The sequence below is a fragment of the Octodon degus genome, unplaced genomic scaffold (genome assembly GCF_000260255.1).
Source record: "Octodon degus isolate 3935 unplaced genomic scaffold, OctDeg1.0 scaffold00061, whole genome shotgun sequence".
Classification (NCBI taxonomy): Eukaryota; Metazoa; Chordata; class Mammalia; order Rodentia; family Octodontidae; genus Octodon; species Octodon degus.
Window position 1 is genome coordinate 3,799,520 of NW_004524637.1, and position 16,748 is coordinate 3,816,267.

The following is a 16,748-nucleotide window of genomic DNA, read 5'->3' on the forward strand; positions in this document are numbered from 1 at the left end:
TAAAAATAAATAAAAAATAAAAGAAATGCAAAAAAAATAAATAAAGAAATATAAAGAAATGGTTCTAGCCTGTCCATGGAAATATATGCTAATGGGAGCTACGGACTCCCACTCACTTAGCAATGAACTGGTCATTAGGTGATAGAAGAAAGAACATTTTAAAGATTTACTGATATTTAATTTATATGGTTAGAGAAATGACACATTAAAAAAAAGAAACAACACATAAGCATTAAAGATTTAGAAAACTCAGAGGTAAGAAAAATAGTCCTGTAGTCAGTAATTGTTATTCCCACGTTTGTCAAGAGAAGCGTAGGAACTGTTGCCAGGAAACCAGGCGTTTTGTAACTACCATCATATAAATGCGTTGTAATTTATTCATCTGTTTCACTATTGGATATTCAGTTTGCACATTTTTAAACACAATGTAATTCTCAGTAGATGTGCATAAAAAAGAAAAAAGTAGGTTCAGCTCAAAATAATTAGTAATGTTTAATTCCTTGATTTCATGACATTTAATGGATTTAACAAACATTAAGCAATTGTTTTTTTACAAGATGATTCCAAAACTGGTTGCAAGTAATAACTGACTCTATCATATTAATTTCTTTATATGTATATATTTAGCACAAAAGGATTATAATGATCTGTTTTTGTTTAGTTTCTATTGTTTAAAAATCTGTGCTATTTGTCATTAACTTCTATCTTAGACTCATTTAACCAGATGATCATGTAAACTGCCTACTATGTATGAAAAAAGCTGTTGTATAGAATTTGTAAGATACAGAATAATTAGAAAATTAGGGGCTGAGGAGATGGCTCAATAGAATAAGTGCTTCCTTGGTAAGCACAAGGGCCAGAGTTCAATCTCCGGTTCTGCCAAAAAAAAAGAAAGAAAGAAAGAAAGAAAGAAAGAAAGAAAGAAAGAAAGAAAGAAAGAAAGAAAGAAAGAAGAAAGAAAGAAAGAAAGAAAGAAGAAAGAAAGAAAAAAAGAAAATTAGTTTCATATATGCCATGTAGAAATGAAGATTTTAGAGGCTTTTTAGAATATACCAGCCTCCTGAGTTGTCAGTTTCACAGAGGACAGTGTTCCCAATGAATCTGCTGCAAAAGAAGTGAAATGGTTGGCCCCTGCCTGCTTTTCCTGATGTCATGACAGTAGCGAAGGAACTCTAGGAAGGTCCAGACCAAGGAATGACGGTGGAAAGGGAAGCGTGGAGAAGCAACGCAGACGGGCGTGCCAGGGAAACTGGAAGTCTGGACAGGAGGGTGCAGCTTGTGGCTCCAGTGTCTGGGGAAAGGTAAGCAGAGCATGTGTTCAAGAGTAAGTCGTGAGGAATTACGTTGTCCCCAAGGGGAAGACTGGCAGGACACAGGAAATGAAGGCCCTGGGAGGCGTGGGGCACTTCCCACCCCCTCTCCGGGGCATGGCCTTCCAGCTGGCCATGCTTAGGGACACGAAGGGAGCAAGGGCCCCTTCCCTAGACACACAAGAACCTAGGTTTGGGGAGCTGAGGGCATGTCTGTGGGCTGTCCTAGACCGCTGCAGCTGAAGCCAGGGTGCAGCTGCCATTCATTCAGCACCACGTACTGGGCCCCACCATGAGCCCCAGAATAGCAAGGTGGTAAAGAGACAACAACACAGGCCAAGGAGCCTGCTCTCTTGGACCCAACCCAGGCCGGCCATGCCTGCTAAGGAGCCAACTACAGACTGGACACAGCAACCTCCTTGGGGAACTGTCAGGGCCCAAAGCATAGAAGACACTCATTACTTATCAGCTGCTGTGAAGCTTATCCCAGGGCTGCAATAGTTCTGAGTAACAGATGGCTCACACCTAGTCCTCAGGACACCTAGAGAATTGAGGTCCAGTCACAGACATGAACCCAGTTCATGAACCCAAGTCCTCAGTCAGGACTTGAGAAGTAACCAGGGCTCAGTTAACTTGAGAACACAGCCCTTCAGGGCATGGATAGTGCCCACTACTGTGCACTTGATGAGCTCAGCTGCAGATCCAGCTCTGTCAGCAGACAACATGGTAGTTTCTGCTGAATGACTTCCCTTTGAGGGGTACCAGACAGTGGGTTCTTAGCCCTGAATGCAGATTGCAATCACGGGAAAGTTTCTGAAATGGCCCAGCATGTGGGCACCTTCTCATGCAAACAGTGAGTCAGAACTCAGGGGCAAAGCCCAGCATCTGTGGTGTGAATGCGCCACAGCTGACTTCCGTGCTCAGGGAGCTCAAGGCCCAGGACTCACTCCGACGACCCATGTGAGGAGGCGCATCTAGAGATCTGCGCACGCCTGAGTTTCCTGCTAGGTGACAAGAGCCCCAGAGCTCCCACCCCTGCCAGGAAGCAGACCAAGTGCAGGCATGCCAAGAGAACAAAGACATCTGACCAATGTCTGGAGAACTCTCTAAAGACTATGATAAATTATTAGTATCTTCCATTGAAGAGGCATTAGCTGAACACTAATGTGGGAATTATAACTCAGTTGGTTGCCAAGAGAAATTCAGAATAATTGAATGAGGGAGGAAAAATACTTCCGGAGGCTTTTTGTCAAGCCTTTTGTCTCCAAAGGATTTAACATTATTTTCTTCCTTTGACACTGTTACTCCTTTTTCCATAAAGACAGGAAAGAACAAACAGGGTGTGGGGTTCTGAGTTTATTCTGAGGACATCAGGAAAGATTACATTCATAAAACAGAACCTTGATGAAATGTAATTGGCTCGCCTTTGTTTCCTATTGGTTTCCATTACACCAGTCTGTGCAACACCACAAAAGTATATTTGTTCTAGAAAAGTATTCTGCCTACCCAGAGGGCAGCTCAAGTCCTGTCTGCTGGCCAGTGACAAGCAGGCTGGTCTGCGTCTGAGAGGGAGTGCGTTAACAGTGTTGTGAAGAGGTGCTTGCATTCAGGGGCTGCAGACTCCTGCTACATGTGTTTGCTTCACATGAAGCCTTCGTTTTGCAGGGGAGGGATAATCAGATACACTGGAAAAGTGGAGCAGTACTGGCCAGTGGCATAAGGAAGATCAATACATTATCTGCTCCATCAATTTCGTATTAGAATTGTTCTCCTTTTACTTCACACAATCTGGGAGCTGAGGGCCAGGGATGCAAATAGAAACTAAAAACATCAACTATTTCTAAATAGATATTTAGCATCACATAGACAATTCTTCGTTAAAAAGATAAGAGTCTTGAGTTTGATTCCTGGCACCAAAAAAATCCTAAAAGAATGAAACAAAATATGCAGTAAAATATGACACTGCTCCACAATAGCAAATCAATAGCTGAAAACTATCAAGTAATTTATTTTAAACTATAGCAAGCTCTGTTTTGTTTTGGTTTTGGTTTTGGTTTTGGTTTTGGTTTCATAGGACAACTTCCTGCCAGAGTGGCAACTCCCTACCTAAACAAAGTTACTGGGATCCAGTGAGAAGTTCTGATGTAGAAAAGACCTCTCTCATTTTCCTCACTGACTCCTTGAGCTAACACACACACATACACACACACACACACACACTCGTGTACGGTAGGTTGAGCACTTGCCCTGGGCCAGCAAGCACAAACCCTGGGCTCCATCTCTAGATAGCTGATACAATTGCTATGAGAAGCAAATAAAATCATCCATGTGACATGCTGAGCGCAGTACCCACCGTGTAATTCTGAGTATGTGCTGGCTATGACCACCCTCATTCCCATACAGTAAAAAGTATATCGATATATAAGGTATCAGTGTATTGCCAGTCATTCTATATTATATCATGGTCACTAACTTGAAGGCAACTGAGGTGACCCAGGGATTGTCGAGCAGTGATCTACAGAAGCAAAAGCCTTGCCCCAGCTGCGAGGCCCTGAGGAGAGGACGAGGTAGCTGGCTCACTGAAGAAGCAGAACATGCGTGGGCTGTGGCCAGCACATTTGGCTTGGTGGTGTCAACACAGAGGTAACACACAAAACAGCAGCACATGTAAGGCCACACCCAGATCTGAACACCAGCTTGCTCCTCAAGCATGTGCTGCTTACTAAACAGTCCACCAAACCCGAAGAGCCTTGGGTACTGCCCGTGTCACATTTCAGGACTTACTGAACAAGCAGAGGTCTGGTCTGGCAGCTCCTCCCTGGCTGCTGGATGCGCAGCCCATCTTTGTTTTCCTCTGCTGTGTATTGTTGTCACAGTAACTGCCAGACTCCAACTGCTGGCCTGGGTGCCATTTCCCGGTGTGCTGAGGCCACCACACTGAAACAGCACTATGATCTCAGCAAAGCCTCTTCCTTTCCTGTGCTACCTCAGTCAAAGATGGGAACTCTGGAGTGAGTCACTTAAGACATCAGAGTATTAAGGAGAAAGCGCCTCTATTTATCGTATCACTGTATCTCCTATGACTCAGGGGTATATGAGTATATAGGGGAATATCTTATTTTGCAAAGATCTTATAGATAAACTGCTGCACTTGATAGTGCTGATGATGTCAGCAGGCTACTGTTTTCACTCAAATCATCCCTTAAATCTGTAGTAAAGTATTTTCTTAGAGAACAGACAGCTGAAATGCATCCATTTCATGACCTTCTTACATCTTTTCTCCACAAAGATAAGCAGCAGGTAACTTAGTTCTCCACAGAAATGTGGGAGGGTTGCAGTTACCATGATGACCAAAGGAAAAGACTTTTCCAGTGCATACGTAAATGGTCTTCGTTCAGGAAAGGAGCAACTGTCATTTTCATCTATGCTTTGGTGCAGAAGGTGGCAGATAGAATTTAAGAAAACACTGAAGCCAGAAAAACCCTTAAACCCTAAGGGCTCAATTAAAGTCAGATCATTTGAAATAAATTCTGCTTTGGCTTTAGAAATTCTTTTTTAGTCTGTCTTTCACGGGCCTCAGAAACACATAAATCACCCAGTAATGCACACAGTGACACCATGGCCCAAAAAGGGAAAGCAGCACAGACCTCCCTTTGACTTCGCAGCTCCATGCGTGCTGGCTACCACCACAGCGGAGCGGTCTCCAGGTCTGCAATCAGCTGTTCACAGCCAGCTAACGCTGCTCCTTTCTGTCTGCCTTTCCTCACTCTCTGAGTTCCCCGAGACAAGCTCCCAGGCCTCCACGTACCTGCCTCGGCTACCACCACAGAGAAAGCTGCTTTCTGCCCGCAGTCTGCCTGCAGCCTGCACCCCCTCTCATCAGCAAAGGTGGAGGTACGACCACTCAAGGACAAAGAAGGACATAATCTATTTTATGCTCCTGAGCTTCCTGTATTTTTACTTTAGCGCCCCTATAGTGCATTCTGCAAAGCCAAGAATACTTTTCCTGCTTCCTTTCTCTCTTTCACTTTTTTCTTGTCTCCTTTTTGCTTTTTCTCTCCAGAAGGATTTCACTAAAGAATGAATATTCTAAAACTTGATTTGTCTTATCGTGTAGACTTTCTTTCAGCTGGGAAAAGCAAAATTAACAGGCCTAAACCATAGCTATCTACCGTAAAATTTATTATCACTAAAGCTACTAAGAAACTCCCACACTTATTTTTTGTGATATGTTTTCAGCACATTATGTTTACATTCCTCAATGAAAGGTGGACACGTATGTAACACATCTTAATTCTTTTGATATCTCCTAAATACCCCCATGTAAGGGTGTTTCATGTATTTGTGTTAAATTAAGTACACCAGATAGCGATCAACCCCGCATTTACACATACATCTTTAGAGTATAACACTTTTTTTGTTTATCTTGGGATATATTTTTCTTCTTGCGTTTAAACCTAAATAGGGTGAAGGGCAATGACTAGTAAGAGTTCCTTTCTATTTAGTAAGGTTGAAATTAGCATGATATGGCCTTTTGTTGTTTTTTTTTTTTTCATTTTTATCTGTTACTAGGTTAGTAAAACAAAACAAACCATCTAAATGGAAAGAATAAGCATGAGAGATATAGCAACATCCCTCCCTGGAGGACTGACTCCATGGCTATACACTACCCAGTATAGTTGGCAGTAAAGACACACCTAACCTCTATGTAGAAACATACTTTCTCTTTGAGGACAAATATAGAAACCACAGAACAACCTATACCATGAGTGATTTCTTAACCATTTTAGCAATGTTTCTATAAGGCAGCAGGCGGCTGCATGATAAGGGATGGTTTGAAACATAAATTCCATCCTAAGTTACTGGCTGCTGTTCGGCCTTGTCTGTTAGAGTACCCAGCAGCAAATTACGTCCCAAACAAGATTCCAGATTTAAACAACACATTCTTCTGCCTTTCCTGTGATCTCACAAACTATCAGTACCAAGAATTTTATGTGTAGCAAAATCTAAAATAGGGGAGATGGCTCAGTAGAATAAGCGCCTGCCTGGCAAGCACAAGGACCTGAGTTCAATCCCTGGTTCTGAATAAATAAATAAATAAATAAAATTAAAAAGTCTGAAATAGATAACTACATTTAAAGTGTGGTAATAAAGTATAATAAATGTATCGGAAAATCTTAATGTTTATTCCTCAAGCCCATTATATGAGCCCTGGACCAACTATAGAAAGAAACAGCATAATGATCTTCATTTTGTAGATGCAGAGACTAAACACAAGGAAGGAGTCATTTCCCTGAGGAGTCGCGACCCATGCACAATCCAAAGGTGGGCCTCATGGCTTTGCCTACGCTACTAGCTCTCCTGGCTTCCTTTCAACGCACTTATCCTTGTCCTATCTTGAACCCAGATGTAAGGAAACAAAGTATATTGTATTTGGTATGTGCTTATCTTTCATTTTATTGTTGTATGTATTAGCATAATGTATCAACAAGTTTGTATTGCAGACTTTTTAGTGTAACTTTTCTAAGTTGTTACCAAGCTTTTTCCCTTAATTTTTTCTTAGAAATAGACTTCAACCTAGGCTTGCTAAACCCCTTCCCATACTGCTGCCTTTCTAGAGCCAACTTTAATGACAAAGGAAAATTAAATAAGTGAGAGAATGTATGTTAAATAAACTCAGAAATATTCTAAATCTTTGCAACTGTTTTATGAAGAAATGCTCCTCTGCCAAAAAAAGAGAGCACTATCAGCATTGTTTAAGATGTGTAAATCTCAAATTTCACTTCTAAAGAATAAGTACAAATTATAGCTACAGGAAAATCATTGCTTAATGAAATTATTTCACTAGTTCTATTAGAAAAAATCCATAGCAATTATTGCCAAAACCCAACTGGAAGACTAAGTTTAACCACTGTGACCACTTAAGAATATAAAAAGAATGTTTTTCTTTTGATGGATACAGAACAAATTACTTCAAAAGCACAACTTATGCTCAATCTCACACAGTGAGGGCCCAGGTTTTGTGAACCATTAAAGACAGTACTGACACACATCTTGTTTCAAATGTCTAGAAAAAAACAACATAAAAAGGGCCATAACATAGTTTTAAAAGTCCAGAGTCTAATCCATCACCCCCAAAGAGGAAGAATCATGATTTTAATGGATTCTTCCAAAAGTAATTATAAATAAAATCTAGCAACAGAAGATGATAAAGCCTTGTGAATGTTTAGAAATGTTGAGGTCTAGGTGCATACACAACAGATAGCCTTTCTATTTCATTTTTGAGAGCTATAACATCATCTCCACAGCCAAGTATGTTATCATAGTTAAAATGATATCTTTTTTTCACATGGTAAAATTCAGGAAACTCCCTCAGGGGCCAAGGAGATGGCTCACTAGAATAAGCGCTTCCCTGGCAAGTGCAAGGGTCTGAGTTCAATCCCCCGCTCCAACAAAACAAAACAACTCCCTCAAAGAAATTTTTGGAATAAAAGATATTAACCATTCTTTATTTTGTGCTGATCCATACTTTCCTATATATTCACCAAGAGAAAATGGGAGGGGCAACCCGCTCTGGTCCTCCTTCTGTCCCCCTCTAGGATAGGAGCTTTCTTTCCCTCAAGAAAGAGAGAGAGAGAGAGAGAGAGAGAGAGAGAGAGAGAGAGCCAGAGACAGAGAGACAGCGACAGAGAGAATGGGAGCCATGAGAGCTAAATGATGCCCACAGTATGCCAGGGGCTGGGGAGCTCCAGAGACAAGTGATGACTAGGGTAATATTCTGCAGCAAGAAGATTTACTAAAACGCCCTGGTTTCATGAGGTAAAGCCTACTCCAAGGCACCCTACTTCCTAAGAAACATCAAATTGCTTTTTGGTTTATTTTATTTTTCAAATTGCTGACCTAGGAAGGAATCACCCACTTCCAAAAGGTATGGTCTAGGCAGGGGGATAAGGTGCGGTGTTTAAATATTCACTGGGTTCTTGTCTGGAGAACGGTCCACATCGAAAGCACCTGACGCCGAAGGACCTTGTGGAGTGAGGCTAGAGAGGTCAAGCGGGTGCCAGCGGACGTGCGACGCTCAGAACAGCCAGCCCAGGCATCTGGCAGCGAGCAGGAGGCCCAGTCAGTCGCTGAAGAGCGGGCAGACCGCGGCTCTGGAGTCCAGCGGCCCGGCGGCCTCGGGGCAGGAGGGAGCCGTCACGACCCAGATCGGGGCTCCACCCGGTGGGAGACAGGCTGCGGGATAACCCTCACAGAGAAGGTGCCGCGCGAGGTGCAGGAAACCGGAGCGTAGACCTGTGCGGTCCAGGCGCTCCACCGGCTGCTGGGAAACCACGTGGTTTACCCGGAGTCTTCTTGATTTTCAAGAGGACGCGTATGAAGACAATTAAAATACTCAAAGATCCACTTCATCAGCGAACGGGAGTTTCACTCAGGGCCAAATACAGTGCTTAGTTATCTAAAAACTGTTCTATGGGGGGGGGGGGGAAGTACAGGCCTAGAACTAGCAGTAGATTTTGGCCTTCCCCATGCATTTGTAAGCCAACAATGTGACCCCTTCCTAGGATAAAGACAAGAAAAATGTGAAGTATTCAGTTCTGCCTTTCCAAACGTCTTTTTAAGATAAGGCTATGTCATCCCTAATAAAACATCAGGAGTTTGTTCTCTAATCCTGAGATCACGTGAGTGTATTTGTACTATTCTTTGTACATATTCGTTATATATTATTAGCTCTACCTACTTTGAAACCCACTCAAGTGGTCTGGATTATGAAACATAAGACATACCAAAACATGTGTAGTGTTTCATTTTTCTGAAAAAAACAGTTTAAAAAAAAAAAACTAATTGGCTTTCCTTAAACTAGGAGCATTTACATTGTTATTTGCCAACAATTTGTTCAAAACTGGTTGTGGATAAGTTCTTTTTCTTAAGTTGACAAAATCGCTTCAAATAAGTTTTAAATATGTTTCTATATTTCTTCAACATTACCCTTAGGTTAGGACATTCACTCCAACTATCATGTTCATTTAAAGAATGTTCCTTTCAAAGAAGACATACAATAGCAGACACCATGTATCCTTGCTAACCACGTCACCCACCAACGCACAGCCATGACCCCACAGATTCAACATGAAATTGTTCACTCTGTGCAGTGCTGACAAAACTGCATGCCAACTTGTGCAAAGGAGACAGCGAACCCCAGACAGAGCTCGTGCTTGCTTCGCACTACAGTAAACACACTTGGGTGCACATCCACGCAATTTAAGAAAGGATTTTATCTTAATAAATTCAGTTTAAGTTTTCTAAAACAGAATCTGTTACAGCTATATAACAGTCATTACTCAACTTCCTTTGAGCTATACATAACCTTCTCCTGAATTCTTATATTCAACAACCACAGAAGCATATTCAGTACTGGTCAGAAATGTGGAGTTGAGCCCTGAGTCTGCACAGCGTGTACGGTGCAATCAGACGCATGGGCACAAGGGGCCGTCAGACGCACAGCAGCATAACACCACTGGGGACCTTCCTCTCCTTTACACATAGGCTGCTTAGCTAGTTTCAAGAAATGAAAGTTATTTTGCTTCAAGGAAAACGTCTTTTCCATGGCCCAGCTATCCTCACGTGGAAGGAGCTGTGAAATTGTCCCATGTCATGTCTGTTACCTGCCCAGAAGGTACTGGGAAGTATTGGCAGGTAATTGGAAGTATCGGCAGAAGTATTTTGACTATCATGATATCAAATTGTGTTGAAAAAGGAATTGGTACAATGGTAAGAGCTGAAGTTTCTGACTTTTAAAGTAATTCACAATGGCTACATTAACTCCTGTGTTATCACATGGTAGGGCAGGAAGAATCAAAGGACACAGACAAGACAGAAGTAGAGAGAACTCTGAAATTTCTTAAGAAAGAAAGAAGGAAAGAAAGAAAGAGAAAGCAAGCAAGCAGCTGCTATTTGTTGTGGTCTTACCTGACAGCAACTTGTTCAACCAACAGCACGTCCTTTGGGAAGGTGGCTTATCCTCTGAAGAACCCAGTGGTTTGTCCCACAGCCCAAGACGGACTCGAGTCCTGGAAAACGATCCAGCCCGAAAGAACACAGAGGAAAAAGCTTTTCCCACTCTCTGTGCTAGGACTAGCCAATAGCTGAAGTCATGCAGGAAGCTGAGTGTGAGAAGAAAGCTGCTTCTCCCCAAAACCCCGATCAGCACAGATTGGAAGTTGTTGTGTATCTCCCACCCAGACTTTTGTTTAAAGTTTTTTCAACTGTTGCTAGGTGTTGTTGGGTTCTGAGATTGGGTTTCTCTGCTCTGTTCCCTTCACAGCGCTGTCAGAGCGATGACTTTGCCGAGGAGCTGAGCTCGCGTGTGCTATATTTATCCAGTGTTCTCAGCAAGTCACGCCTGTCAACAGCTGAGAAGTTTGGAGCCGGCTCCTTGCAGTTCCCAGGCAGCTGGGTTATCAGTGGCTACAGCCCCACTCGCCCTGGGAAGATTCGGGACAGCCAGCAGACCCTTTCAAGGACCTCTTCTCCCTGCACAGAGGTAATTATTGTTGGAAGCTCTTACTGCAGACTGTGATTTGGGACTTGGGTTTTAAAATCTGAAAAGAAACAGAACAGCCGTTGTCTTGGGCAGAGCAATTTACCAGTACAACATTCTTCTCAATCAGGCTCTCTCAGATAAGCATTCTGATGTTGTTTTATTATTTTTTTTAATGCTTTTAAAAGTGTATTACGTTTGTTGGGAAATTTTGCATAAGAGATCATTTCCAAGCAGCTTTTGACATTCCTCATTTACAACAAGATCGCTTACCCCGTCACAGGAGGCTTAACCAGCTGTATACCTGCATGTTGTTAAAGCAAGGCTACCGTAGAGAAATGTCTACAATGTTGTGATTTTGAGAGGAGTACAGTTCAGAAGGTAACCTCAGCATTCTTGCTCAAGTCATTCACTTGAGGTAACACATGGCAAACACTCTAGGCAAATCAGAACTTCAGACATCACGGTGGCTGTAGACTCGCCTCATCCTTAACTCCCCAGCCTCCAAGTCCAGCCAAGGGTCATTTCCACCCTGAATTTTAATGTCATGATTTATTTGCTTCATTCTATAGTATAGAAGAGTATGAATATGAACAGTAAGGGGGCTGTGAGAAGACTTTTTCATCCACAAGTACAGGGGGAAGGGATAAGGGAGGAAGGAAAAAAGAGACAGACAGACAGACAGACGGACAGACAGACACAGACTGTTGACTAGAAAATTGGAGTATTGCCCTGACAAAAATCTCATCAACAACATTATTAGTCGATTCCTTAGATCAATTTATAAACTTTGTTTTTGCAATGCTAGGTGTTGAATCCAGGGAAATACATCCTGTTTTTGACCCACAAATGGGAGATGGATCACAGAGACTTGTTAAAGGACGACAGATTTAATATTTTAAAAATTACATACTTCCAAATCATAATTTATATGCTGAGAAACCCTAACGCCTCTCTGGGAAAGTTGGCTATTTTATGTAGATGTGCAGGGGTGTGTGGGTGTATGTGCCTTTTTTTTAAGGAATGACTTTTATCTTGCTTATCTGACCTATAAGCAACCCAGTAGAGAAGAGTGCGGCTGTCCTTCTTCCCAGCAAGTACACTCACAGCACGCTTCTTCTCCTAATTAGCTGCTCACCACACACAGGTAAAGCTGCCCTTGTTCAGGCTCAGGCTTTCTGGATCTAAGCCAATCTTGAATTTAAATTTTTAAAAAGAAATTCTATTACGAAGCAGAAGCACTGATGTGAAACAAGCTGTCTCTTCTAGTACACTAATGGATGCTTTTAAAACAACCTACTGCATTTCCAGTTCCTGAAAGTGGGTGCTGAGAGGCTAAGAAGTATATGACTGAGCGGTAGGGTAATTCAGAATCAACAGGAAAACTTCTTCAAAGCTACAAAGATGCAAGTGGGGCATTATTCTTTGACAAATATCCACACTCCCCACACATGCCATATGCAGCAGCCAGACTGGAAACCACAAAAGAGAACTGTGAGAATATCACTTCTCCCACTCAGACTCACTTAACAGAGGTTTCCGACCCAACATGAAGAGAGGAATAGAGCCAAATGTCATGATCCTGCAAGGAACAAGCCACCATCCCTTTATAGGCCTTGCTAATTCCACTGAAAGAGTGATAGGGGCGGGGAGATAGCTTGGTGGTCTAAGCACATGTTTGGCAAGCTCAAGGACCCGGGTTCAACCCACAGTACCACATGCCTTGCTGGCTCTGGAAGCTTGGACATGCTGCAGCAGCCACCAAAACCAGGCATGGTGGTGCAGGCCTGTAAGCCCAGTGTTGGAGAGGCTGAGACAGCAGGATCACTATGAGTTAGAGCTGCATAGCAAGACCCTGTACTAAATAAAAGTTGAAAAAAAATTTAAAGAGTGATAGTTATTTCTTGTTTAACCTTTAGACCAGCTGTCCATTATCACCAATAGCTTATTTTCTTGAAATGTGGTGACAACCAATAGCATACAAGACATTGCATCTAATCACGCACTGTTGCTATCTTCAAATTGTGTTCTTTTAAATTATACTAGGCATGTCTGTATGACTCAGTCCACTACCCAATGATAATTAGCCCCTCCCTCTTGCCTCCTCTCTTTCTCCCCTCACCTTTTCCCTCCCTCCCTCTCTCCCTCCCCCCTTCCTCTTTGTCTCCCTCCCCCTCACATACACACAATAAAATAAAATTCTTTTGAAGGCTTTCCCCTCCTGGGAACAACCATTCAGACTAAAGCATTTCCTACATAATCCACACAGGAAGTAGTGCCATTAGGAACTATTAGAAATTTGTGTCTTATGTACAGTCAACAGGAAACTGATTTTTCAACACATACTGTTAATGTATTACTGTTCAGCTGCATTCTTTCCCACAGTCTTAAGTGTGAGTATTCTGAGAACTGCTGGTAAACTGCAGCTAATCACCCAGCTTCAAGGATGAGTCATGAGGACATTTTAGGCAAAAAGATAGATTAATACTATCACTTGTGGGGGAGCTGAAGAATAAAGTTCTCTCCACAGTCATTTCCAAACCAAACTTTCCCACCTTGTTCATTTTTTAAAGCATAGTGATTTTTTAAATCAATAAGTTATTTAATTTACTTTAAGTGTGGAGAAAAATAGATATTTAATAGACATTCACTTCAAAATGACATTTACATTAGCAGTGTTCAAGGCTGGGTAACTAAGGACTTGGGTGGGCCTGGGGCTGTAGCTCAAAGTCCAGCACCTGCCTGGCAACTGTGAGGTCCTGAGTTTAATTCCTGGTTTAAAAAAAAAAAGAATAGGAATTCCTGAGGTGAAGAGAATTTTTCCTATTGTCCTCACTGAATCGCAAGCACTACAGTGGGTGTTGAACAAACAGAAATGACTGAGCCAGCAAATTAACATACAAGAGTAAACAAAAGAGAAAAGCCTACAGAAAATGCTTCCAAGCTCTATCAAGAATTAGATATGCATAGGCTGTGTGTTAAAGTGGTAAAAGAAATTCTTTGGGTGCAAATTAACTCTCAAATTTATTAAAATTCTAAATGAAAGTCAAATTGTAGCATAATAATAAAAAAAGTTTATGCAACACTTTGTGTAAGGCCTGACAGTATTCTAAGGACTTGACCTGCATTAAGCCACTTAATTACCATACTCATCGTACGAGGTAGATATCATTATCACCTTCCACTTTACACGGAAGAAAACTTAAGCATCAAGGAAGTTGACCAGATCACCTTATAAAGTAGGAGAACCAGAATTTGAACCCAAGTCTGGCTTCAAACTTTGTTACAACCACTTAGCTACTTTTGTATATTCAATAGTCACAGTAGCATATTCTTGGCAATCTGTGAAATTTAGACCAGGTAGACTCTGCTGTCTTCTGACCAAATACATTCCTTTCTTGAGAGAAGGCAGTCTTGGGATTGAACCCAGGACCTTGTACACGTTAGGCACCATTGAGTTACACCTCCACTCCTAAAAGTACCCTGAAAATTCCACTGCTTTGGTGGCAGACAGAAAAAAAGAGGAATAATTTTATGTTGAGTATAGAAAAATAAAAACTCATTAGAATTGAAGTCCTCCAGAATACCAGAGAAGAGAAAGAAAATTGGACTGAGAAAAAGATTTTATTCTAGGGAAAAAATATATTTTTAACCAAAGGATACGAGCTGCCTAGCATTCTAAAACAAATGTATAATTCTTTCTGATGAATGAGTTTATTGCTTAATGAAATTCTAAAACTACATTCTGAAAATATACTTTTGGTCTATAATTTCATAAGCAATGTAAAAAGGTTTGTGATCTATGTATTCACAGCCAAAACTTCTCCAAGATACAACAGAAGAAGTGGAAGAAGAAGAAAAAGGAGAAGAAGGAAGAGGAGGAGGAGGAGGAGGAGGAGGAGGAGGAAGAGAAGGAGGGGGGAGGAGGAAGAGGAGGAGGAGGAGGAGGAGGAGGAGGAGGAGGAAGAGAAATAAATACAAAAAAAGAGGGAAAAACTCATATCAACTACTTCATTGGCATGAAAATGATATTTATTATACTGCATACCATCAGGTTTTACAATTTGAAAATACAGTACTTGCATTGTCCACTATTATAGCTATAATTCTATTTAGATTTTCACAAAATTTTAAAAGAAACAGTGCTGGGGCTGGGGAGATAGCTCGGCAGTCTAAGTGCCTGGAAAGCACAAGGACTCAGGTTTGATCCCTGTTACTGCATGTTTTGCAGGCCTGGAACCCCAGGCATGCCATGCCAGCCACTGAAACTAGCCGTGGTGGTGCAGGCCAGTAATGCCAGAACTGGGGAGGCTGAGACAGGAAGAATACTATAAGTCTCAACTGCCCAGCGAGACCTTGTGTCAAATAAATAAAAGATTAAAAACATAATAATAAAAAATTAAAAAATAGAAGAAACAGTGCTAATGCTTTGTAGTAACTATAAGTACACATAAAATAACCACTTGTCCTGCTAATAAATAAAATAAATACTGTAGCGCCTACGAAATCCTTTATTTATTAACTGCACACATGCATTTTTTCGCACATTTGTAAGCTTGTACACAAGTACTAGCTAGATAACTATAATTAATTCTGAAGAAAACTAGTTTGTATCCAAGTATATGCATTAAAATTTCTGGTTCTGGAGTCAAGCAAAGCTGGTCTGAATTTAGACTCTGTTACAAACTTCAGACTCTTCACAGGAAGCAGCCCAAGTAGCCCTCTGAATCAGTCTGTAACTAAATGGTAAGCTGGGGGATGGCAAGATAGCTCAGCAGATAAGCACCTGCTTAGGCAAGTGCAGGGACCAGGGTTCGACCCCAGGCACCACATGCTGTGCCAGCCCCACCCCGGGCACTCTGAGCTGGCCACCGAGATCCGGTGAGGTGGTGCATACCTGTAATCCCAGAGCTGGGAAGGCTAAAAACAGGGAGATCACTAAGAATCCAAGATGCTTAGTGAGACCCTGTACCAAATACATAAAAATTAAAAATAGAGTGGGTAAACTGTGGTGTGGTCCCAAAGTCATATCCTATGTAGCAGTTACGCATGATGGTTGAGTAAGTCTCTTGAACAAAATGTGAAGTGAAAGAACTCTTATTCAAAAGGTACACTGCACAATTTCATACAGATCTACTCAAAAACAGAGAAAGCTACCTACAGTGTCAAGGAAGGAGTCACCTTGGGCAGGGGGATGCACACACATGGACAAGAAAAGCCTCCACTAGGGTTGGCAGCACCCTGTTTTCTTGCTATTTATATTTGTGCGTTTAAGTAGTGAAATTTAATCAGCTACTTGTGATTTGTGTATGTTTTCTGTCTGCAGGTCATAATTTAACGAAAAATCCAAATATTAGAAGCAATTTAAAATGTATAATGCTGAAGGGTCCTTGCCTTCTGAAATATTGACAGATGAAATAATATAAGGTCTGAGATTCGCCTCAGAACCACCAAGCGTGGACAGAGGAAGTGGACTGATGTGGAAATGGCCAAGTCACATAGGCCAGAGGCAGCAAGGCAGGAGGCAAGTGAACAGTGCACTTGCTTGCTTCCTAATTTTGCGTGCACTTCACATTTTTGATAACAAAATATATTCAAACTAGTGTTTACTGACTGGCACATAAGCAGGTGTTCAATAAAGTTTCATTATTCTAATTATTGATAGCATTGACAAAATGCCTGTGAACTCAACCCTTTGGATGGATCCAGCTGTCTTGACACAGAACTCCAAGAAGGGCATGAGGTAAATCGAGAATAAAACTGGATTCATATTAATAGACAGTATCATCAACTGAGATGAAAAGCATTAAGAGCAACAAGAAGGAAACTAGAAAGCTGTCTCAGCCACTTAGCTCCCAAACCAGGGGAAGCAAGCCCCTTCCTTGCTTGTTTTGCCT

General features: G+C 41.7%; 2 protein-coding genes and 1 pseudogene across 4 annotated transcripts in view; 1 reads left to right on the forward strand and 2 right to left on the reverse strand.

The window, feature by feature from the left end:
• The window catches only part of LOC101565111 (ATP synthase subunit gamma, mitochondrial-like), a 19,526-nt gene extending 9,162 nt beyond the window's left edge, over positions 1-10,364 (reverse strand). Inside the window, exon 1 of the mRNA XM_012515397.2 lies at positions 10,281-10,364. The gene's annotated coding sequence lies outside the window, so the exon portion shown is untranslated. The remainder of the gene's footprint in view (positions 1-10,280) is intronic.
• LOC101591928 overlaps positions 1-16,189 on the forward strand; it is a 24,340-nt pseudogene extending 8,151 nt beyond the window's left edge.
• Positions 1-16,748, reverse strand: part of Filip1 (filamin A interacting protein 1) — a 248,756-nt gene that overhangs the window by 200,578 nt on the left and 31,430 nt on the right. Inside the window, exon 1 of one of the 3 annotated variants that reach the window (XM_023718715.1) lies at positions 10,281-10,351. The exons of 1 other annotated variant lie outside the window; for it this stretch is intronic. The gene's annotated coding sequence lies outside the window, so the exon portion shown is untranslated. Of the gene's footprint in view, positions 1-10,280; positions 10,531-16,748 lie in introns of those variants that run through there. One more of the 3 variants, XM_004634362.2, reaches the window with a different exon arrangement.